Below are 23,886 nucleotides of genomic sequence, written 5' to 3' on the forward strand. Positions count from 1 at the left end.
TGTGGTCCTGTGATCAAGTTGGCTAGTTTTCTGTGATTATGGTTTTAGTGTGTCTGCCCTCTGATTCCCTCTCACAACACCTACCGTCTTACTTGGGTTTCTCTTACCCTGGACATGGGGTATCTCTTCACGGCTGCTCCAGCAAAGCGCAGCCGCTGCTTCTTACCTTGGACGAGGTGTATCTTCTCATGGTCGTCCCTCCTGACCTTGAACCTGGAATAGCTCCTCTCGGCCCACACAGGAGGGCAAATATCTCTTTGAGAGCCTGATTTAATTCTATTGTATAGATATCCAGAAGTAAATTTGCTGACTCAAATAATAATTCTTTTTTAATTTTTGAGGAAACTTCATACTATTTTCCATAACAATTGCACTATTTGCATTCCCATCAACAATGCACAAGAGTCTCAATTTCTCCAAATATTTACTATATTAAATTTACTTATTTAATTCTTTTGATTCTGGCTACCCAAATTTGTATGATAATATCTCATTGTGGTTTTGAATTTCATCCCTCTGATGATTAGTGATAAATATCTTTCTTGATATATGTAGGCTATTTGCATGCCTTTTTTGTAGAAGTGTCCATCCAAGTCCTGTGCCCATTTTCAAAATTAGTTTGTTAATTTTAACTATTGAAATGTTGAAGTTCCTTTTTTATCTTGGCTACTAACCCTTTATTAGATATGTGATTTGCAAATACTTTCATTCTATTGGTTGCCTTTTTATTGTGTTGTTTGTTGTACACCTTTTTGAGATGAAATAACCATACAGTTTACCTCACAGATTCCCAAAGAATCATCGCCTGTTATATATTTTTATTTTCAAGAAACATAGAACACAAATATGACAATAAAAACAAATAATCTGGAAGAATCATTAATGGACTTTGGTCAACAACAGTAACAGTGTTGTGGGTGGTGTCAACCTACTGATTATTTGTTCCTAGTACATGGCAAGTTAAGTGCAGAAACTGAACATAGCATTTAGAAACTTTTATAGAAACCTGACTTTGCTGTGATATAAAAGCTTGTGATCACTTTCTAGAAATCTGTTTTTATTGTGTTTTACCAAGGTGTTCTTGAGATGATTAGAAATGAAAGAAATTGGTCTTTTTCAGCATAGTTTAAGACATACTTATCTCTATCAGCAACGTAGAGCTGATACTCTTATTTTGAAATCAATTATAAATAATTATTTTCTTATTTGGGGAAAGTTGTATGACTCTAGGATTATATCACATTCTTGAACTGTTCTCAAACCCCATTTTGAGACAGCATTTTATCAGCAATTCTCCTTTTATCTCCATAGATGTTCAGATTCTAGGAGTTCTGGTGCTATGGCCAATGTTTTATATTTACATATTCACATTTAACTTTACAACTATGATTGTAATATAGACTTAAAGGACTGTGATTGAACAAGGAAACTAAGAATCTAAAATCATGACATTTCCTTTATTCACTGAATTCTATGGGCAAAACTGTTAAAAAACATATTGTCTCAGCTTTAGGACACTTTTTCTTTTCCATTTTTAAGTTTCTAATATAAAGACATATCCTTTGTTTTATATTAAAGAAAAGTCTTCAGACACTTGGCAGAGGAGTTCATTGTGACATAGTTGTCATTGCTTATGTAATATGAGTCGTCATTTTAGATACTTGCATTAAATTTCTGTCATGTTTTTCTTAAATGTGACACCCTAATTTGTGCTTGAAATATCTTTAAAATTATTCTCTGATGCAGAGAAATGAAAAGTTATTATGTACACAAGGGTTACATGTCACAGAAACTGCAGTTAAAGACAGTGAAACTTGTCAAATCTATCAGGAAAAAAATCCAGGATTTTCAATAGTAAATCGTTCATTATGCCTTGAAATTATGCTACCAGCTTGAATAGTACTAGAAATGGAGCACAGATTACAAAAACAGTATTTCAAAATTTAAGTAGCCAGCCTGCTCCTGGCTGTTACCAGTTTCAAAATTGTAAGGAGCGTGCGCTAAAATGTAAACCAAAACACTTGCTATGTATAAATGAAAACAGTGTGCTTAAGGACACAGATAATTTACACTCTGACACAGCTTATTATTTCCTTGTAAGCTGATCAGACTTTAAATAGGATGGGTTTAGATTCCTGTATCTGTTAGGAATGTTTTAAACTCTAACAGACTCTGTGATTAATATATCTCCTCTGGCAAGGGAAACAAAAGCAAAAATAAACAAATGGGACTATATTGAACTAAAAAGCTTTTGCACAGAGAAGGAAGCTATCAATAAAATGAAAAGGCTGGCTGCTTAATAGGAGAAGATATTTACAAATGATATATCCAGTAAGGGGCTAAAATCCAAAATATACAAAGAATTCACATGACTCAATGTCTAAAAAACAAACAGCCTGATTAAAAAATGACAGAGAATGTGACAGGCATTTCTCCAAAGAAGACATATATTTAGCCAACAGGCACATGAAAAGATGCTCAATGGCACTAATCATCAGGGAAATTAAAGAACGCACTCATATATTACCTCACACCTGTCAGAACTGTTATAAAAAATTACAACAAATAACAAGTGTTGGTGAGGATGTGGAGAAAAGGGGACCCTCACAACTGTTGGTGGGAATGTAATCTGGTGCAGCCACTATAGAAAAAAGTATTAGATTCCTCAAAGAATTAAAAATAGAACTACCAAATGACGCATCAATTCCATTCCTGGATATTTACCTTAAAAAAACAAAAACACTAATTAGAAAAGATATATGTCTATATCTCTATTCCTTCCCTGCAGATAGGTTCATCAGTACCATTTTTCTAGATTTCACATATATGTGTTGATATATGATATTTGTTTTCCTCTCTCTGACTTACTTCACTCTATATGACAGACTCTAGGTTCATCCACCTCCCTAGAACTGACTCATATTTGCTCCTTTTTAGGGCTGCATAATATTCCATTGTATATGTTCCATCTTCTTTATCCATTTATCTGTCAGTGGGCATCTAGGCTGTTTCCAGGTCCTCATGATTGTAATTAATGCTTCAGTGAACATCGGGGTACGTGTGTCTTTTTGAGTTATGATTTAGCCTTGTGGACACAGGGTGCGGAGGAAAAGGGGGTATGGACTGAGAGATTAGCATTGACACACACACACTGCCAAGTGTAAAACAGACAGCTAACAGGAAACTGTTGTATACCACAGGAGGCTCAGCTTGGTGCTCTGTAATGACCTAGATGGATGCAATGGGGGTGAAGGTGGGAGGGAGACTCAAGAGGGAGAAGATATATGTATACAGATGGCTGAATTATGACGATGTGCTACAGAAACAAATGCAACATGGTAAACAATTATATTCCAGTAAAAAAGAAAAGATACACGTACCTATGTTGATTGTAGCATTATTTACAATAGCTAAGATATGGAAGCAACATATGTACCGGCAATAGAGGAATGGATAAAGAAGACGGGGCATGTATATTTATATATTATAATATATATTACTCAACTTTGACTTATCAAATAGTCTGTGCAAAAATATCCTTTCTGCACGTAACAAGAAATCCAGAAGTAGGCAGATAATTGCTTGCAATATTGGTATCAATGAAACTGCTCAACAAATCCAGGCTATTTTTTTCTTCTTTATCATCCTTAGCATGTGGGCCTTGGGTCCTCATATTGTCATTTATGATTGTAATATGTTACAGTCAAGTGTAAAATACAGAGTCAATTGCATTTGTCCTTTTAATGAGGAAAGTGAATTTCTTTTTTTCAGAATACTCCTACAGATAGTATCTTAACTCTCATTGGACAGAAGCTTGAAATGTGACACAGCTGCAAGAGGAGATGAAAAATCTAATATATGGCAAACGTTAAGAGTTTTCAGGATTGGTGTAATACAAAGGATAAATTAGGTTATGCTGAATTAGCATATAACTCCAACCTCTCAGTGGCTTGATACAACATAAATTTATTTGGTGTCTACCCAAAATGTGATAACTCAGTGTAGCTCTTTTCCATGTAGCTCTTTTCCTAGATCATGAAGTCATGATCTAGGCTGGTCTGATTTTAGGGCTAATAGCTAAAGGGTACCGCTCAAGCGTTTCTTTGCTCTCCTGCTCGCCTAAGCTGATTTGTGTGCTCACCAAAGTCAGTGTGTTTGTATGCAAATCTGTCTATGTCACTTATATTTTAATTTATCTGGTAATTTACATAAAATTCTATGTAAAATAACATTTTAAAAGGGTTGTTTACTGAAACTCAGTCGAATGTTTTTGGAAGAAGTGATAAGGGGGAAATCACTGACAATTATTCTAAATTAGGTGTACGAAGCCAAAGAAATCAAGAAGGATTCTGAACTCAGGTTTTTTCATAAGTGCCATCAATTTGTTGCTCCACTTTAAAAAAAGGAATTTGAAAGTATAGACAATATTTCACAAAGTTAAATTATTCAATATAGACACATCAACATGGATCGCCAGAGTTAAGCTTAAGGAAATGCTGCGGGTTTATGTCTAAAGAAAAGACTTCTATTTTATTTGTCAAATATTCATCATAATTCAATTCATGATTCTTGACCTTTGCAATGGAAAAGTTTTTTTTTTTTTTTCTGTTTTTCAGTCTTTGCATTGATTTCGTTTGGTTTCACAATGGAGTGGAATAAAAATAGATTTTACCCACCACTGTTAACTGAATACCTTGCTGCATTTTAAAGGAATTTTTTAAAAAGTCAGATTGATTGTGATGCCTGATTTGCTTTCCCTTGAGAGGTAGAAAATTAGAATGAGAATTGAGATTTTATCAATTATTGCAGAAACCAAACAAAATAATAAAATGTAAATTGTGGCTACCATTTTCTAATATTGTGATTTTTCCCCCTACTTATTTCTTTGCCCACTTAATTCAATATGTTAGTTAAATATCCAGACCTTGATTTTTTTTACCAACAGTCTTCAATTATTCTGTCTCTGGTTATTCTATGAATCATTTTGAGTTCTATGTACTGTACTCTAAATGCCTAGCTCAGGAAAGCTTGCTTTAGGAAATACATACTCAAAACACTGAGAGAGATATTAACTATAAGGATAAATACTACAAGCTCCTTATTTATTGCAGAGAATACTTTTCTAGGTCAAAGCCCTTATAATTGCTTTCTGCCTGCCTGTTTTGTTCACAGAGGTGTACCGTGTTTCTCTGATTCCTACCCACTGCTGCATGTTCATATTTCTTCATATTTTTCCACTTTTGGATGAGACTGCTTCCTTCAGATATCTCTCATACTAACATTTATCCTTACTCTGTCAACATTCAGTTTGTCAGTTTTTTTTTTCCAGATGCTCCTGTTTTCCTTTCATCAGACTTTTATTTACTTACTCATTCTTTCCTGTAGATATCTCAATATCCCAGGTGAGATCTGAGGATGCTTTAAGAATGGCTTTGAGATAGATGCTTTTGGTTCACATCATGTATATTTCTTTCCAGCTTGCAAACAGTCTCACATCAACATGTCATTTACTCTTCACAAGGGGCATTATTATTTCTGTTTTTTTTTTCCCCCATGGGAAACTGAAGGCATGAAAGTAGCTGTCATTTCCTCAAGGGCATGAACAGTAAGCAGCAGAATTAGTACTATAAGCTATTCTCCTGGCACCTCCACATTCTCACACCCAAACCCAAACACCAGACTCATGAACACAAGTCACTAAACCCCCAAAGATATTGGGGGAGGGGACAGTCATGCAAAAGATGGATAAAGCAAAACTCATCCCAGTTATACAATTTGCATCCTTCATGGACAACTGCTTGGCCTACTATATGTTGGATACTGTACTTATTTTTCCCCCTGTGGACCATCTCCCTCTTATTAAAAGACTCTCCTTTTTTGGTTAATATAGCACAATTTTTCTTGCATCTCTTTCTTTTCATTTTCCATTTTTCTTTATTACCTTATATGGAATTCTTTTTAAGCTTTACCCTTGGCATTATCTAGGGCTTTTATTAGTCTATCTTGAGAAATTCCAAGCTTTCACATATTAATCAATCTTCAATCACAGATAACAGAAACCACTAATTTCTTCAGGTGGAAAGAATGCAATCCAGGGAATTAGCTGTTTACAAACTCACTGGACAGTCTAGAGCTGTGCTGTCCAACTTGGTAGCCACTAACTGCATGTGGCTATTTGTTTAAATTTAAATTAGCTAAAATTAAATAAAATCAATAATTAAAATCCTTAGTTGCACTAACCATATTTCAAGTGATCAATAGTCACATGTGACGAGGAGCTACTCCAGGCCAGAATACTGGAGTGGGTAGCCTTTCCCTTCTCCAAGGGATCTTCCCAACCCAGGGATCGAACCCAGGTCTTCCACATTGCAGGCAGATTCTTTACCAGCTGAGCCTCAAGGGATGCCCCATAGGGCCACACGGCCTCTGCATAATCTCTCCCAGCACATGGCTGTTCCATGCCTAACTCTTGAAACACATTAAGCTAAGGACTATAAACTGGAATGTCTGTTGGAACTGCAACACAAAACCAAATATACCCCAACCTGGGCCTACCAACAGAAACAAATAAAGTATATCTTGCCCTCATAAGGCTGAATTCTGCTTCCAGCCCAAGATACATTTCTTCAGTGGAATCTAGGTCATGTGTTGAAATTAAGTTGCAAAGGGATCCATGAAATGCCTTTATATTTCTAGTCTCTAACTTAAAGTACACTGCCAGGGTGGTGAAATAATTTAAATTGAAAGACCCGATACTTATCATCTACCATCATTTCCAGGTCCTCTATCTGCTGATAGAGAATTTTTATTTTTAGCCTTTTCTCACTTGTGGACAATAGATCCATGTATCTTATGGCCACCGGTGTGTCTTCCCCGGAGATCCCACAGGGACCTCATACTCACTTAACTCCTCTCTGACGTGTGCTATATCTTGGTGAATGATCAGCTTTTCTAGGCTTCAACTTTGCTTTCTCCCTGTCCTTCCCTCATACTCCTCACCTACTCAGTCAACAGGTCCTGTTGATTCTATCTCCTAAGTTCCTACAGATCCTTTGTATATTCATCACCATTACCCCTACTTTAGCTGAGGATTCATCATCTCTAATCTCCTCTATTGATTACCTATAATGTACTTGGAATTATTTTAGGTTTTCATAATATATCTTCCCATTTATTCCTCACTGATAGATCAATGCTCTTACTCCCCTTTTCAAATGGAGATTCTAGTAATTAAAGTGAATAGTAAATTGTTGAAGGCCACACAGCTAAAATAGTAAAACAGAATTTAAGCCTTAATCTCTTTGGTTTCTAGTCCTATGCTCTTAAGTGATGATTCTCAGGTGAGAGAAGTGGGCCAATCCCTGCTGATCTGTCCCCTGAATCATCTGGAACAATTAAAGAAAATACACATTTGTAGGTTCCACAAGAGACACGGGATCAAAATGTCAGGTTCCTTTCCCAGGGATTAATCTCAATGGGAGATTCACCGTGTAGAGTCCACACTCAGCCTAGGGGCATAGAGTAGGTAAAGAAGAGAAGGTTTAGAAGAGTGAACAATCAAAGGCTACTGAAGAGAGCATCCAAATGATTAATATGTTCTCACCTGTAATACAAGAGGGTGAGTGGTAGGGAATTGAACCCAGAAAACTATAAAGTGCTGGCCAAAGGCAGGTCAGAAAAGATAAAGACTTTTTTGCAGCGTTATCTTAATAGAACCTAGGAGCCTTTTATTTTATTAACTAAATAATTGGGCCAGAATTAAAATTCTGCAAATCTGCAATGCTGTTACTCAATTTTCTATGTTCCATGATTCAGATTTCACAGTCAGAAGGTAGTACACTTTCATAAACTTATTCCTTCTGTAGTTTCAGTAAATTCTTGACGAAATTTGAATCTTAAGTTCAGTTCAGCTCAGTCGTGTCTGACTCTTTGCAACCCCATGAACTGCAGCACACCAGGCCTCCCTATCCATCACCAACTCCCAGAGTACACCCAAACCCATGTCCATTGAGTCGGTGATGCCATCGAACCATCTCATCCTCTGTCATCCCCTTCGCCTCCTGCCCTCAATCTTTACCAGCATCAGGGTCTTTTCAAATGAGTCAGCTCTTTGCATCACGTGGCCAAAGTATTGGAGTTTCAGCTTCAACAACAGTCCTACCAATGAACACCCAGGACTGATCTCCTTTAGGATGGACTGGTTGAATCTCCTTGCAGTCCAAGGAACTCTCAATAGTTTTCTCCAACACCACAGTTTAAAAGCATCAATTCTTTGGCGCTCAGCTTTCTTTGTAGTCCAACTCTCACATCCATACATGACTACTGGAAAAACCATAGCCTTGACTAGATGGACCTTTGTTGACAAAGTAATGTCTCTGCTCTTTACTATGCTGTTTAGGTTGATCATAACTTTCCTTCCAAGGAGTAAGTGTCTTTTCATTTCATGGCTTCAATCACCATCTGCAGTGATTTTGGAGCCCAGAAAAATAAAATCAGCCACTGTTTCCCCATCTATTTGCCATGAAGTGTTGGGACCGGATGCCATGATCTTAGTTTTCTGAATGTTGAGCTTTAAGCCAACTTTTTCACTCTCCTCTTTCACTTTCATCAAGAGGGTCTTTAGTTCTTCACTTTCTGCCGTAAGGGTGATGTCATCTGCATATCTGAGTTTATTGATATTTCTCCTGGCAATCTTGATTCCAGCTTGGGCTTCCTCCAGCCCAGCGTTTCTCATGATGTACTCTGCATGTAAGTTAAATAAGCAGGGTGACAATATACAGCCTTGACGGACTCCTTTTCCTATTTGGAACCAGTCTGTTGTTCCATGTCCAGTTCTGTTGTTTCCTGACCTGCATACAGGTTTCTCAAGAGGCAGGTCAGGTGGTCTGGTACTACTACCTCTTTCAGAATTTTCCACAGTTCCTTGTGATCCACACAGTCAACAGCTTTGGCATAGTCGATAAAGCAGAAATAGATGTTTTTCTGGAACTCTCTTGCTTTTTTGATGATCCAGCAGATGTTGGCAATTTGATCTCTGGTTCCTCTGCCTTTTCTAAAATCAGCTTGAACATCACATGAACATCATTCACAGTTCACGTATTGCTGAAACCTGGCTTGGAGAATTTTGAACATTACTTTACTAGAATGTGCTGCTGCTGATGATGCTAAGTCACTTCAGGCATGTCTGACTCTGTGTGACTTCATGGACAACAGCCCATCCGGCTCCTCTGTCCACAGGATTCTCTAGGCAAGAATACTGGAGTGGGTTGCCATTTCTTCCTCCAACTAGCATGTGAGATGAGTGCAATTATGCAGTAGTTTGAGCATTCTTTCTCATTGCCTTCCTTTGGGATTGGAAAGAAAACTGACTTTTTCCAGTCCTGTGGCCACTGCTGAGTTTTCCAAATTTGTTGTGACAACCTTATAAAAACATACACAACTAAAATCATCTAGGTCTCCACTGACAATGAATATAAACATTTCTGATTAGATTTTGTATGTAGAGTAGAATGCTTGTAGAATTATGTTAAAACGTCCCATACATACCATTAGAAATACATTGCCTTATCCAAACAGATCATGTTAACTGATGATTCAGACCTGACAATTCTCTGTTGCAATGTAAAAACTCACACAGTGGAGACAAATAATCTGGCCATACTTACCAATAAGTTTCACTTTTTCAATATTTTGTTATTAGTTGACTTAAGAAGCACACTGAATTCCTCTGGGAATTGTATTACAATTTCCTGAATAAAGATTCTTGTTGGTTTTGTCCTGTTTTGGTCTTTTAACGGCTTATAAGATTCTGCAGGTGCTGGCCTCAGCTCTGAGTTTATATTCTATCATCCCCCGCTTGCTCATAGCCACATTGGCCTATCTATTCCTTCTCTGAGGTACTTAACACAGACCCAGAGAACTTGTCCCATTCCTTTGCACTTGGATGACTCTTCTCCTGCAGGTCTTTAATCATATGATGCCATCTCAGCAAGGCATTCCTTGACCCTTCAATTCAGAACTGCAACCCTTTTCTGAACTCTCAGTTTCTTTGCTTTTTCTTTCTCCATAGCACTTATCATCACCTAACAAAACATAGATATTTTGTTTTATTTACTGGTTTCTTGTCTATTTTCAGAATTAGAATGTAAACCGTGAGAGCAGAGATGTTTTCATGTTTTTTTTCTCTTTCATGATTTTGTTCACTCTTTTATCCCCAGAACTTCAAACCAGTTCCTGTAGAATAGTTGGCACTCAAACTGAAAAAGTCAAAAGCATTGTTGAATGCATTCAGTAAATATGAAAATATAATAAAGATGTACTTATTTTGTGGAATTATGGAATATTTTAAGTAAGTGAAAAAATATTAAAAGCAAACATATAGGAATGATACGTCTTCTATATCTACCTTCCTCCCACGCATCTACCACCCACCTACCTACTTGAGGTCCATGGTATGATTGAAAGTAACAGACCATCCTCTGGGTTTACAGTATAGACCCTGTACTTCTTAGACCCTCTGAATCACCAGGCCATGCACAGGGATGCTAATTCAGCTTGGCAGAGTATTGACTCTTTTTTCAATGTGCCCTGCCCTTAACAGTGACTACAAAGAGGCACTAGCTGGGTCTCTTTGGGCTGTGACTAACGAGACATTTAATGAATGTCAGTGCTTTTGGTAGATTAACCAAGTTCTTAACCTTTGATCTATTAATACTATCAGTTCAGTTCAGTCGCTTAGTCATGTCTGACTCTGCGATCCCATGGACTGCAGCATGCCAGGCTTCCCTGTCCATCACCAAATCCTGGAGCTTGCTCAAACTCATGTCCATCGAGTCGGTGGTAGTACTTGTATATATTTTATACCTTATTAAATATTGGATATAATATAATTTTTGCTACCATTTCATTGAATATTAAAATGTACATATTAAGGGTATGATTTTCCATAGCTTTACCATGCAGTTTCCCTCTTATTTCTATAGATTTTGTAACTGTAAATTCAGTTTGGGATTTTTCTTGTCTTCTCTTCAAAATATAGTTAGAATTGAAGATTCACGTTTTTCTGAGGGCTTTCTGACTACTACCAGTTCTTATTCATATTACTTGTATCTTTGAAGTCACCAGAAGTTTATGCATTTGTAACTTTGTTCTTTTAATCTTGTAATACAATTTGCTTGTAAATTTATAGTACATTTTCAATATCATAGAATTTTTATTCTAAACTTCTCTGAAACTCAATCTGATAGGAAGGATGTTCTGAATTTTCCTATTTTTTTAATTGTTGCTGATTTATCTCTTAGGTCTATGAGTATACTCTCCGTATCTGTCTAAACTTATTTTAGAACAGTTTTTGAATTACAAAAAATTCTGAAGAGTGCAGAGTTCCCATGTACCTCACACTCATTTCCTCCTGTTATTACCATCTTCCATTAATTTCACCATTTTAAATTTGTTGCTTTGCCTTATGCCTATTTATAGTTAAATTTTAGAAAAGTTCCTTTTATAGTTAAAAAGGATGTTCTTCAGTTATTGATGAAATTCTCTGTATATATGTTAATTCATATTTCAAAAATCTTAACATCATTAAAGCTTATTCTAACAACTATCAATAAATGAAAGGGTTTGTTAAAATCTCCCCAATTTAAACTAAGATTTATTTATTTCTCCTTGAATTCTGTCAATTTTGATTTTTTTGTCAACTTATAAAATTTTTCATGACAGAAAAAATTTTGTTAGGTGCATACAAATTTAAAATATTTAAATATTCCTGGTTAATAACACAATGTATCTTTATTAATTAACCATCTTTATCTATAGTAACACCTTTTGCCTTTGAGACTTTGTTCAATATTAATAGAAAATAGTTGCATTCTCTCAGCCTTCTCTTTTTGCCTGATTAATCATTTGTGTTTTTCAAATTTTCTGTTCTATTTTTGATGTTTCTTATTAACAGCATACAATTTTTGAAAATACAATTTGACAATATTCAACTTTTAATTGGAGTACACCTTATTTACAATTTAATTTATTGTATTACAAAATATTTACAAAATAATTTACAATTACTATAATTATTGATGCATTGGGATTTAAATATACTATCAGATTTTGTTTTTTCTTCATACCTCCAAATTTTATGTTTCTTCTTTGTTCTTTATCTCTTTTGCAGATATTACTATTTATCAATGTTTTTCTATCCTTCACTATCTTCCAGAGTTTGCTCAAATTCATGTCCATTAATTTGGTGATGCCATCTAGCTATGTCATCCCCTGTCATCCACTTCTCCTCCCACCTTCGATCTTTCCCAGCATCAGGGTCTTTTCCAATGAGTTGGCTGTTTGCATCAGGTGGCCAAAGATTGGAGCTTCAGTTTCAGCATCTGTCCTTCCAACGAATATTCAGGGTTGATTTCCTTTAGGATTGACTGGTTTAATCTCCTTGCTGTCCAAGGGCCTCTCAAGAGTGTTCTCCAGCACCACAGTTCAAAAACATCAATTCTTCAGCGCTCAGCCTTCTATATGATCCAACTCTCACATCCATACATGACTACTGGAAAAGCCATAGCTTTGAGTATATGGACTTTTGTTTGTAAGTGATGTCTCTTCTTTTTAATACACTGTCTAGGTTTGTCATAGCTTTTCTTTCAAGAAGCTAGCGTCTTTTAGTTTCATGGCTGCAGTCACCATCTGCAGTAGTTTGGAGCATAAGAAAATAAAATCTGCCACTGTTTCCATTTTTTTTCCATCTATTTGCCATGAAGCGATGGGATTGGATGCCATGATCTTAGTTTACTGAATATTAAGTTTTAAGCCACTTTTTTTTTTAAAGCTACCTTTACTTATTAAAATCTAATATTAATGATTCTACTCTCTTGTTAAAGAATAAAAGGATCATAGCATATTAATTACATTTATTCCTCTACTGACTTGCATGATATTTTTGACCTGTATTTTATAAACCTCCAAATATGTCATCATTGCTATTTATAGTTCATGTCCTTTCAGTTTAGCCACATAGACAACAATGTTGGTGGCTTTTTGTTTTTTCCTGAATCTCTGAATTTCCAGTTGATTTTTTTCTTGATTGTAGTATCCTTTAGAAATTACTCTAGACTGTGTTTGCTGATGGCAAATCCAAATTTTCTTATTAAAAAAAGTTTATTTTAGCTAATTATTAAAGAATTTTTTTTGCAATGCATATAATTTGAGATCATTAGAATTTTATTTTGCTGCAGAAAATTTGATGATATAATTTCACTATTTGCTGGTTTCTTTTGTTTCAGTTGAGAAGTTAACTGTCAATCTGTCACATTTTTTTAAAATTAGTTTTTCTGTTAGTCTTGCAGCTTTTTCTTCTGCTTCATCTTTGTTTTCTTGTAGTTTCACTGTGATGTTTCTATGCTTAAATTTCTTGTGTTTTATGCTGCAATTTCTAGAATCCTGTGCTGACATTTTTCACCACTCTAAAACATTTTTCAAAACTCTTACTACCAAATATGCTCTATTTTCTTTTTTAAAATAGGATTTAAGTTAAAACATTATAGAACTTCTATTTAATTTTATGTCATTTTAGCTTAACTTTTTGCATTTTCTATTTTTGTAGTTTTTAATTTCATGTTCACTAATCCTTTTCAGTTGTTAAGCCTTGCATGAGTAATTAATTTCAATCATATTCTCAGTCTTACAATTTATATTATTTTTCTTATTATTTGTCACTTAAAATGTAGTTAACTTACAATATTGTGTTAGTTTCAGCTATACAGCAAAGTGATTCAGTTATATATATATTTTTTCCAGATTATTTTCCATTATAGGTTGTTAAAAGATATTGAATATAGCTCCCTGTGCTATTAGTAAATCCTTGTTGTTTATCTATTTTATGTGTAGTAGTTTGTATCTGTTATCCCATATTTCTAATTTATCCCACCTCCCCTCTTCTTCCCTTCAGTAACCACTAGTGTGTGTTCTGTCTGTGAGTCTGTTTCTGTTTTGCATAGAGAGATTCATTTGTATTATTTTTTGGATGCCACATTTAAGTGATATCATGAAATATTTGCTTTCTCTGACTTACTTGACTTAGTATGATATCTCTGTGTCCATCCATGTTGCTGCAGATGGCAATATTTCATTCTTTTTTATGGCTGAGTGACATTCCATTGTATATAAATACCACATTTTCTTTTTTGGTCTGTTGATGGACACTTAGGTTGCTTCTTGTCTTGGCTATTGTAAAATATCGTTGCTATGAACACTGGGGTGCGTGCATCTTTTTGCATTACTGTTTTCATTTTTTCTGGATATATAACCAGGAATAGAATTGGTGGATCAGACAGTAGTTCTAGTCTTAGGTTTTTAAGGAACCTCCATACTGTTCTTCATAGTCGGGGGCACCAATTGCATTCCCACCAACAATGTATAAGGATTCCCTTTTTTTCCACATCCTCTCCAGCATTTATTATTTATAAGCTTTTTGATGATAGCCATCCTGACAGGTGTGAGGTGACACCTCATTGTAGTTTTGACTTGCATTTCTCTAATAATTAATGATACCAAGTATTGTTTCCTGTGCCTATTGGCCATCTGTAGGTCTTCTTTGGAGAAATGTCTATTTAGGTCTTCTGCCTATTTTCTGATTGGGTTGTTGTTTCTTTTTGATATTAAGTTGTATGAGCTGTATATATATTTTGGATATTACTGTTTATCACTGCATCATTTGCATATATTTTCTCCCATTCCTTAGGAGCGCTTTTCATTTTGGTGATAGTTTCCTTTGCTATGCAAAAGCTTTAAGCTTGATTAGGTCCCATTTGCTTATTTTTGCTTTTATTTCTTTTACTTTGGAAGATTAAGAATATATTGCTATGATTTATGTCCAAGAATGTTTTATGCTACCTTCTAGGAGTTTTATGGTGTCACATCTTCTATTTTTAAGTCTTTAAACTATCTTGAGTTTATTTTTGTATATGGTGTGAGGGAGTATTCTAATTTCATTGATTTACATGTGTCTATCGAGCTTTCCCAGTACCACCAGCTGAAGAGACTGTCTTTTCTCCGTTGCATATTTTTGCTTTATTTGTTAAAGATTAATTGATGGTATGAGTGTAGGTTTATGATTTCTGTTCTGTCTATTCTGTTCCATTCATTGATCTATATATCTGTTTCTGTGCAAGTGCCAAAAATTCCCTTTAGTTGTTAAACCTTGCGTTGAGTAATTAATTTCAATCACTGGTATTCCTCAGTGTTATTATGTATATAATTTTTTAAAATATTTATGTCACTTTTTATACTTTCCTGCCAAACTTTTATGTCTCTGGTTTTTTTTGTTTGTTTGTTTCTGGTTTCTTTTCTGATGTCTATGCTGTTATTTTCTTATCATGTCTTGTTTCCTTGCATTTCAATATATCTTTGTTAAACTTTGCATTTTTTGGAAAAATCAGTAAAACTTAGGATATTTATTGGCTATTGCCAGGTACTGGGGAGGCTATATATTCATATCCATCATAACATCTTTAAATAACATTTCAGGTTTGAGGTTCCTTGGACCATTCAATAATTATAAGTGGACTGAAAGTCCTTAAGAGACTGTTTTACTTTCAGTTTATCATCACCCTCTGGTGTTCAGGGTCCTAGGTAAAATGGCTCATGGTTTATCAAAATCTCCCTTTTAACTTGATACTGGACTTTGATGGATTCCTCAATCCTCCTGAGACTGACTAAAATCTAGCTCAGTTTTATAGCAGTTTCTTCTGGATATGCAAATACTGTCAGGACAAATGAAGTTTGGAGCCATGTTTACCTTTCTGAATCTATTCTCTTTTAAGATTTTAGCTTCTTGTTTGTTTGCAATCTTGTTAACAACTGGACAGGATGTATTTCTTATACTGCTTAACAGAAAGGGAATTTAAATTATTAATATCTTTTCTTTAATTCATTCATGTTAGAATCTTTATCTTGGTTCTAACAACTCTGCTGCTGCTGCTGCTTAAGTCATTTCAGTCGTGTCCGACTCTGTGCGACCCCATAGACGGCAGCCCACCAGGCGCCCCCATCCCTGGGATTCTCCATGCAAGAATATTGGAGTGGGTTGCCATTCCTTCTCCAATGCATGAAAGTGAAAAATGAAAGTGAAGTCGCTCAGTCATGTAACAACTCTAGTTATGTGTTATATCAATTAAAATATTTTTGATCAATTTTTTAATGTTTGCCAATTTTATTGTTTTAATTTTTGTGTTTATTGAATCCATTGTATTGTTGAATGGACTGAATCCATTGCTTTTATTTTTTTTTCATTTATTTTTATTAGTTGGAGGCTAACTACTTTACAACATTTCAGTGGGTTTTGTCATACATTGACATGAATCAGACATGGAGTTACATGTATTCCCCATCCCGATCCCCCCTCCCACCTCCCTCTCTACCCGATCCCCTGGGTCTTCCCAGTGCACCAGGCCCGAGCACTTGTCTCATGCATCCAACCTGGGCTGGTTCCATTGCTTATTGAATCCAGTGCATCTTTGTTTTCTATTGCACCAATTTCTGCTTTTATCCATAGTTTCTTTATTTATATACTTTAGAGATTTATTTTCAAATTATTTACCCTTTTATAATTTATGAATTAAAAGTAATAATTTGTTGCTTTAGTTGCTTTAAAGCTATTAGTTTATAAATGATTTATTTTTATCATTCAGTTCTGTTTTTTTCATTTATCTTTTTTTTCATTTTTTATTTATCTTTATCATTCAGTTCTAAAAATTATAGTTCTCTTAAGATTTATTTAGTGGTATGGTTTTATTTAGTAGTATCTTTGTAACATACTGCTATAGTCCATGGGGTCACAAAGTCAGACATGACTGACTCACACACATACTTGTAACATACATGAAATAGAATAGTATAATGAATCCCCATGGACCATCACCCAGATTCAATAATTATCAACTTTGTCAATCATGTTCATATACCCCTACTTAGTTTTTCACTTTCACTGGATTATTTTGAAGCAAACATAAGATTTGAACTGCTTCATTCTTAAATACTTCTGTCTGAAATTCAAAAGATACAGACTCTTTTATTTTATAATAATCAGAATGTTATTATCACAGCTAAAAGTTTAACAAAAGTACCTTAAATTATAAAATAGTGCTGAATCTTCCCTATTGTCTCACATTTTCCCTTACAAATTGCCTTGCTTGAATCAATATTCAAGCGTCGTTCGCACACTGTGTTTGGTTGACGAGACTCATATGCCTTAATCTATTTGTTTTCTCCCCTTTTTCTTCCTTTCAACACATTTGTAAAAAGAAATAGGTATTTGTCCAGTGTAATTCCCCATGTTCTGTATTTTGCTAATTGCAAAATCTGTATCTGGTATTAATATTTCTGATAAACTGGTAATTAGTTCTGGAGGCTTTATAAGGTTTGATTGACTTCAGAGTACATCAACTATGGTGTGTATTTCACGGTTTGTCATATCAGGAAGTACATAAAGCATGATTATCTCTTGAAAACATTAAAATTGATCAAAGAATTCAGGCATTTTCATAGTCTTTCATCTGCTTTTCAATGGTTTTTAGCAGCCACTGACCATCATTACATAGGTCTCATATTTCACTAGATCTTACAAAATGGTAGTTTTCTAATTCTAACACTTCTTTTAGCACTTTCTAGCACTCCTTCTAGCCTTCTAGCACTTTTTATATTCTAATTCTATCAATTATTTGGTGACCCTGTTACAATTTGTAGGATAGACAGCATAAATGCTTAATATTTTCCTTTTATTTATCAGTTTCAGAATAATAATTTGATTCCTTATCACCCCCAGGGGTGAATGATAAACTTTAAAAATGGATCATTTTGAATTTGTGAATTTTAATATATCTGATGTGCTACAATTCACTGTAGCTATTCTTTTTTTCCCTAGCTGATTTTAGTGAAACTGCTGCTCTGTTGCAAGCTGCCTCATTTCACCTAGCAGTGGAAGTTCTGATTCTTTTTTAATGTAAACTCTACTTTGAAAAATAACATATGCATATAAGTCTACAAATCATAAGTATATAATTTAGTTACTTCAAGCAGCATCTCTTACATTTGGTAATAATATTCCCAGGGAACTTGTCCTGCCTTCTAACACCATAGCTTACTTTTGAGGATTTCTTACATTAGTATAAATGGCTTCATATAATATGTATCCTTTGTGCTTCCTTTATTCTACATTAATTTTGTGAATTTCATCTCTGTTACTTTACATTAAAAAATTGTTCATCCTCATTTTTGTATAATATTCCTTGTATGGATTAAGCCACTTTTAATTTATCCATTCTATCTTGATGAGTTTTGGGTTATCCTCAGGTTTTGGTTATAAGAATAGTGTTTCTATGGACATTCTTGTACAAGTCTTAATGAGCATTGTACTTATTGGAGACATACCTATGAGTGGAATTTCTGATTTATAGGATATGTGCATATATATATATGTGTGTGTGTGTGTGTAGTATAATGGATATGTATGCATATGTACATATATTTATATATATTTTAGTCATAGTACATATTGCAGTTTTTAGAATAGTCATACCAGTTTTATTCTTTTTGTTACTTAAATTGTCTCATCTTTGTCTAGGAGAAGCTCTTATGTTGGAACACATACACACAATATTTTCAGGAAAACAGTACCAATTTTGATCTTAGCAATATGATTATTGAGCACAACTTAAGATTTCCTTGAAGATTTCCTTGTCCACAAAATACATCACAGTGGAGACACACAGTTTTAAACTAACTTGAGATATTTCTCTGTGTCAGTACGCTATCAACTAGGCACACTGATCCATTTGTTTCATCTTTTTGTTTCAAATTCATTTCTTTCATTGATTTAACTTTATTTTTAATTTTATAAGAATATTTTCAAAATTTCTACAGCTATGGCTTTTAAAGTATTTTGTTAGTGACTTCTAAAGTAAGTTGCACTTGAGCAGAAAATGAGTTGTGTGTAACATTTAAAAATTCGTCCATTTAGAAAACATTTCTTGCATTTTAAAAAATATTGCATATATTCTGATTCTTTGGAGTAGTATTTTACAGTTGTTCATTAGATCAAACTTATAAATGGTATTGTTCAAATGTTCTCTATTCTTTCTAAGAAGTGAGAGTCAGATTTTCCCAGACTGATTCCCTTCAGCTGACCAACTATAGAGGACTTTGCCTCCTGCAAAGCTTCTCGTAAACCAAGTAAAGCCAACTGCTTCAGGCAACAGATTCCAGCTAACCACAAAACACGGAGCCCATCTACCTATTAATGCCAAGAAGGAGGCTCATACATAGCTTACCATAAACACTAAAGTGGTGAATCCAGCAACTTGCTTCCATTACATAGAGCACTGTCTGCTAGTCTTGGATGCTAGCCTCTGATCATACCAAGGGTGGGCTGATTTTCCTCTCAACTGCTTGTGCGGGATGTCAGAAGGAACAGCCGGATCCACATCTTCTCCCACTGTATCTCTGCTATTCCACCCCACGTTTATACCAGAGGAATAATAAGGGCTTCTTTAATGAGCTAGCTTGAAGCCCTGTGGCCAAATTGTCAGGATCCCTCTGCTGGAGTCTGATATCTGGCAGGTTGCTCTGTGCCATCATCATGTGACAGGCAATGGGGCCACACAAGCCTGCTACTGATCCTGTCTTCCTGAGTTTTCTCCCAACGAATCCAGCAGCAAACCTTGTGTCTGCCATCTGGTCATTTGCCCTTGTTTGTGTGACATTACTAATTTATTGCTACCTTATCAATCAATTAACTAAAAATGTTAAGTAAAATATCCTATTAAGACATTGATTAATAAACTCATTTTTAGAGGACATAAACCAGGCCAGACAATCATGTCTTAGAGTTCTGGCTCTAAGCCTCTGACAGAGGCAGTCATGGAGACAGCAGGTGGTTTGGCTCAGTTCCTAGAAGTGAGATTGTTTGCTGCCTGTCTAGCCCAGAGATTTGCAGAGGTTTTTCAATTGTCTTTCACAAGTCTGGGGGTCTGATAGCTCCAGCTTCAAGTAGTGATCTTTCTCAGATCCACCATTTCCTGCTGTACCATTCTGTTCCCGTTTCCCATCTAGGAATCGAATTCCTTACTGCCTGCTTCTGTATGAACACTCTAGGAGATATACAGACATTCTAAGAAACCCACAGATGAGCTCTTGCCAAGCAATGTTGCTATGGTTTTCTTTTTTATCTCATTTAGCCAACATTTTCATTTCTTTAGAACAAGTTTTTGAAGCAAAATCCCCAAACTCCACACTGCTCTCTCTGAGGATCTTTGAAATACCTATTTTAAAGTTCTTTTTACTTTTCTATCATTTTAAATGTATTAGCTCCAGTATATTTAAAGCCTTGTCATCAGATTTCTTTATATGATTTAGAAATGTAGTTTGGTCTTGAGCGGAATCTGACTGCCAATGCAGGAGACACAAGAGATGTGGGTTCAACTCCTGGGTCAGGAAGATTCCCCTGGAGTAGGGGAATTTTTGCCCGGAAAAATCCCATGGACAGAGAAGCTGGGTGGGCTATAGCCCGTGGGGTCACAAAGAGTCGGACACGACTGAGCATACACACACACTTGAGGGGGAAGTTGTCCGCTTATCTTGTCTGGCAGTTCTGTGGCTATTTTCCCCAGGCCTCTGAGGTCCTGGTCTGGAAGCAGGTTTTATAGTAGTGGCTTAGCAATTCTATCCCATAGTTATCTTGTAGATCCAGAAACTGAGTCAGTGGACATTTACACCTAGCCCTAATTGACATTACCTTTGTTAGATGATATACACCTCAGCCTTGAGTAGGTATCAAACATTTTTCACTTATTATATGTATGAGTGGGAAAATTCTGCTACAATCCTTACACTCATGGAGTGACACCTAATTTAACTGCTGTGATAGTCTCTATTATGCTATACAAACTCATATCTCCCTCTACTGGTTTTCTGGTTCAAGTCCATCAAGGCTTTGACATCAGCCTTAAATTATGGCTCTATATGTCTAGTCCGAAGAGATGTTTCTCTTGATTTGAATGTAGAGATTTTTCAAAAAACAATTAGGCATATCTGTCATTGTTATGTATTTGAGGTAGTTTGTGCTACGCAATAAGTGGGTGCTCAAAAATTGGAGACTTTTACATAGGACAGGGAAGACAGCTTAAAGAGACTCACACTGGCCAAAGCTGGAGCAATTTTAGCTTTGAAGTAAAAAGATTGATAGTACTGGATTCAAATTCATTGAGTGAAATAAAAGTTGTGAAATTATTCTTCTATCAATCAGTAAGTGAACAAATGGTAGAATATCAGCTAGTATAGTGTAAAGAGAATAATGGCATTTGAAAATTACCATATTGGAAAGAGAGAAAGAAAATAAACACAGTAAATGTTAACAAGTGTGGAATTTGGGTGATATTTTTTGTATTATTCTTGGACATTGAGTTTCTTTTAAAATGAGACTATAAAAACAGCAACATGTTGAAATTCAAAAATTGTATTTACATAGGGAATGAAAACACTTTGAAATTAGGAAATGTAAGCAAATAAATATACATTGAAAAAAATATTTAAAAGAAGAAAAATATATTTAAACATATTGGATCCAGTTAAGAATGTTAGACATTAAGCATCCATTAAAAAAAAAAAAAAAAAACAACTTAGTTATCTGGAATAGAAGTCAGATACTTTATATGATAAAAGTTCCATTTCAAAGTAAAATTTTGCCTTATGAATATATTAAAATAAAAAGATCTTCCCATTAAAGTTAATAAAAAAAACTTGAGTCTCTGCTTTTATCATAAGTTTTTATAGTTTAGAAATATTGTCTTTTCAATATTATAAGAAAAAAGACTTTGAAAACTATTTTTACAGCATATGACTATGTAGGGAAGCAGATATAGGCAATAGAAGAAATGATTCAAGTTTTTAAGGTAGTCATTTGTTAAATACCAATATAAAAATCAGTCTCATTCTAAACATCCATGTAACAATTTTGAAAACACATTGAAAAATAAACCCATGGTAAAAATGGGATAAAGCCTTTAAGTTTTTAAGGAATTTTAACCAATTTTTGAAAGGTGGAAAACATGAAAATTTATTTCACAAATTAGATAAACTGAGTTGAGGAAGCCACAGATATAAGTACACATAGAAGTGTAATAGAATTCATCTTCAGTCTGCCTGAAAGTACAGTTGAGACTAACAGCTCAGAGCAGGTAGAAAGAGAGTGAGAAAGAGTGCTAAAACTTGAAGGAATTAGAAGATAATGTTACAGTGACTTCTCTCCTCCTAGAGAGGAGGAGTTCATTATGAATAAGGCCTGAGTATATTTTAAAATGATTACATTTCTTCTCTCCTTGCCAGACACATAAGATCAGTCTATTCACTGTGAGAAGCTGTTGGGATTTCTGAAGGTAAAAATCACCAAAAAATGTCCCTCTCCAAGAATGTAGATTAGATGTAAGACGTGAGTTTGATCCCTGGGTCTGGAAGATCCCCTGGAGGAGGGAGGCCACAGCATCCCACTCCAGTATTCTTGCGTAGAGAATCCCTTGGACAGAGGAACCTAGAGGGCTACTGTCCATGGGGACATGGACAGTGTTGGACATAACTGAAGCAACTTAGCATGCCTGCATGAATATGAAGTAAAAGCTATTTCAAATGATCATATTTTAAAGCAATTTGAGTTTTCATTGTTTATAACTGAATCACATTTTGACCTTAACTAAATTTCCTATTGAAATTTTATTAAACATATTTCCCCTATTTTAAAATAAGAAAAATATTAAATGCAATCACAACAAATAGTTCTCCAAACCAAAAGCTTTTGAGAAAACCTACTCCTGAATTTATCTTTATATTAAATATAACTTTCACATTTCATATATGAAATTGATGTTTGTAAAGAAATTTATTTTTCAAATACCATAGTATAGAAAAGTTGTAATAAAAGATATACCTAAATTATTTGGGAATATTAACTGAAGCATAGTTTAATTCCACTGACAGAATAGCTTTTTTTTTTAACATGTGTTTGATACTTGTTTCTTCCAAAGAAATCATAATTTAAAAATTATGATAAATCACATTGTTACCTGCTTGTTTTGGTCAGGTATAGAAAAATGGAATCATAGAGGTTGATAAAAATACAGAAAATTTAATATTAAACCCAAGAAACTTGTATATAGACTTCATAAACTTTGCTGTACAAACATATCACATCACTAGATCATTTGGTCATCTTAGGTAATTTTTAATCCAGAATGGCTCAAGAGCTATTTCAACAGCACTATAAGGAAATAGGCTGAATAAATGAGCTCAGTGAACTGAGCTTTCTGTCTCCATCTATATTGATGGATCTAATCATGGGCAAATATAAGAATGCTTTAAATATGAAGTTAAATTCAAAAGGAAATTTAGTTTAGTGTAGTCTAGATAGTGGACAGGGAAGCCCGACATGTTGCAGTTCATGGGGTTGCAAAGAGTCGGACATAACTTAGTGACTGAACAACAACGTCAGAACAACAACAATGTCTAATGCCAATTTAAAAAATGCAATTATCATTATTATTTGTGTAAAAGTGCCCTTTGATTGCAAGCTTTTTATTTGGATTCCTCTGTCCATACATTGTAACAGCAAGATTACTCTTTTATTCTTATTGTTGTTTAGTCATTAACGCATGTCTGACTCTGGAATCCCATGGACTGTAACCCACCATGGGTTTTTCTGTCCATGGGATTTCCCAGGCAAGAATATTGGAGTGGGTTGCCATTTCCTTCTCCAGAGGATCTTTCCGACCCAGGGATTGAACCCACATCTCCTGCATTGGTAGGTGGATTTTTTACCACTGAGCCACCCAGGGAAGCAAGATT

The sequence above is a fragment of the Cervus canadensis genome, chromosome 26 (genome assembly GCF_019320065.1).
Source record: "Cervus canadensis isolate Bull #8, Minnesota chromosome 26, ASM1932006v1, whole genome shotgun sequence".
In the NCBI taxonomy this organism is placed as follows: Eukaryota; Metazoa; Chordata; class Mammalia; order Artiodactyla; family Cervidae; genus Cervus; species Cervus canadensis.